The sequence below is a fragment of the Seriola lalandi genome, unplaced genomic scaffold (assembly GCF_002814215.2).
Source record: "Seriola lalandi dorsalis isolate HSWRI2012SDOR001 ecotype SW California unplaced genomic scaffold, Sedor1 jcf7180001974514, whole genome shotgun sequence".
NCBI lineage: Eukaryota > Metazoa > Chordata > Actinopteri > Carangiformes > Carangidae > Seriola > Seriola lalandi.
In genome coordinates this window covers 1-2486 of record NW_019445180.1, presented here as the reverse complement: position 1 = coordinate 2486, position 2486 = coordinate 1, and the positions used below count along the sequence as shown (strand labels likewise).

The following is a 2486-nucleotide window of genomic DNA, read 5'->3' as shown; positions in this document are numbered from 1 at the left end:
TGTGTCTGTTTAAGCAGATGTTTTGGAGAAGTCATGCATAAACCTAGAGTCAAATTCTCTGAAGCTAAATTATTTTGCTTGGATTAACAAATTATAAACAACTTCGAGTGTGTCTACCTAACTTCATATAAGATATAAATGTCACTTTATTGTGAAAATTAACTTCTATATCAATAACTAAGACATTTCTATAAGTGACACACCCTGTTACAGAACCACCTTACACCATACTGTTCCTTAAGACCAAAGCAGTGAACAGATGTTTCAGATATTTAGGTTGAATTTGAATTGAATATGAATAAAATCAGTGACTCACTTTCTCCGGTCGGTCTTTGCGTTGGAAGTTTGGAGAGGAAATTTGTTTTTTCAGAGGTCTGTGGGCCTTCTTGGCTTTTTTAGCAGCTGGAGAAAGAGAAAACAAAAAAACCTGTTGAGTTTTCCTTCAGCCTCTGATGCCACCTCCTGGCCAAAGACAGCAACTGTTTTATTTTCCAGTTTTAAAAATGTAGAGCTGGAACAATGAAATGATAAAAATAGACATGATGAAAATGTAAAGTGAGAGTGGGACGGAGGCAAGGTGCTAAAAACAGCAGCATCTCATCACGTGTCCTCACTTCACTTTCATCATTTAAACTTTGACAGCGCTACTGCACTACAAGGGTCACAGGAAGCAAAACTCATTGACACATTACATGCAAACAACCGTGACATTTATTATGAGGACAGAGGTGATTAGTCACACCAATACATAACCTGAAGGCATCACATGTTAGATGGTAAAAGTCAGTCAGAGTGATGCAGCATGTTTACTTCTATCATTTCATTCGAGTGATTTCATCTCCCAGTCCTCAGATAACATGAAAATCAGTGCAGAAACTACATCAGTATAATCATAGTCTGATTGTTGATGATAAGAAAGTAACAGATGAGCAACAGTTACAGAGTGAATATTCTGTTGTCACAATATTCTCAGCATCACGTCCGTCATAACTGTCATGACTTTCAATCACAGCCCACTGATGCAGACACACAATGAACCAAATAAACTGCAATTAAACTGTCATCACGGTACCACACTGTGGATATAATAGTGATGACAAGTACAGTTATCAGCCTGTAATTAAACCTCCCAACAGCATTTTAATCATGAGTGAATCATGAATATTCATCTCCATCTAACCACTGATTAAAAGAAGTGAAGGTCAAACATCTGATTTTTGTTGCTATGGCAAAAAAAATCTTTTGTCTATTCAATCCGTTCACAACTGAAACTCTGCAGCTCTGAAATGACGAGTTTATTACTCAATTAGCTGAACAGAAACTTTAATGTAAGTTGTTTTAGTTATAAATTTGATTATAAATCATTTTAGTCATTTATTAAGTGAAAATACCAAAGCATTAGTTTCTCTTTAGTTCTAATATGAAATAAATACTTGAGTTTAACTGCTGATCAAAATCAATTAATAAGAAGAGTTCAAGTAAAAGTATAACTATATTTTAATTGATATATTAATTAAGCAAATTAGTCAAGAGAAAATGAATATTAATCTCATGTCAGTGTGTGAAGTAGTATGAAGAAGGAGAGCCTAACCCTGGAGTCTTCTTCACACCTGCACTAAAGTGCTGACGGGATCAATTCACTGTTGTTCATCAAAAAATAGTTCCAGCACAAAATTCCCCCATAAAACCACAAATGATCTACTTTACTTTTCTGTTTATATACAAGATAAAACACGTTACTTCATCTTACTCTGTCATCTTTAGATGTGTCAGAGGACAAAGCTCGGCTGTCTTCTTCTGCTTCCAGGCTAAGCTAAGCTAACAAAGTCCTGGCTCCAGCTCTGGCCCACTCACTCATCTCACTCATGGAGAGAAAGTGAATCAGTACGCAAAATGAACTTTTCCTTTAAAATAAGATTTGTTAAAAAAATATCTAATAATCTAAAGTTTGGCTCTGATCAAAGCTGCACGGAAAAAAATGGGAGGCGTTTAACACTACGTCACAGATGTGGTTCCAGCTCCAGAATGAAGATTTAACAACATGACGCAGGTGTGATCTGTGTCATCTACTCCACCTTGTTTCTTGGACAGCTCCTCTTCATCCCCCACCTCATCTTCAGTGACCTCTGACCCCGTGGTGTACTCCTCATCCTCTGACAGGAGAGACTGTTGCCTCTGAGAGGTCACACACATGAACACTCAGCTGCTTTATGACTTCACAGCTAACAAAAGATCTCATCATCAACCATGTTTGTAATTGTGAATAAGAACATGATTAACACCAGAACAGAAGCTGATTCTGTAAAATGAAGGGAATGAGGGAGAAGTCCTACCAGTTGCAGACTCCAGTTTTTCAAGAGGGAAAACTGGTTAAAAAGAGAAAGTAGCTGAGGTCAGAACCAGAAAAAGGACAGAGTCAGAGAAACACACAGGTACAAGAGAGGGAGGGAGAGAGAGAGAGAGAGAGAGAGAGAGAGAGAGAGAGA

At 37.4% G+C, this 2486-nt stretch overlaps 1 long non-coding RNA gene across 1 annotated transcript; it reads right to left on the bottom strand.

Moving 5' to 3' along the window:
• Positions 1-316: 316 nt before the first annotated feature.
• LOC111654138 (uncharacterized) lies at positions 317-2366 on the bottom strand. Its single transcript, XR_002760722.2, has 3 exons — positions 2334-2366; positions 2076-2175; positions 317-402 (listed from the first exon to the last, which is right to left on the bottom strand). It is a non-coding gene; the product is annotated as an uncharacterized LOC111654138 (long non-coding RNA).
• Positions 2367-2486: the final 120 nt, after the last annotated feature.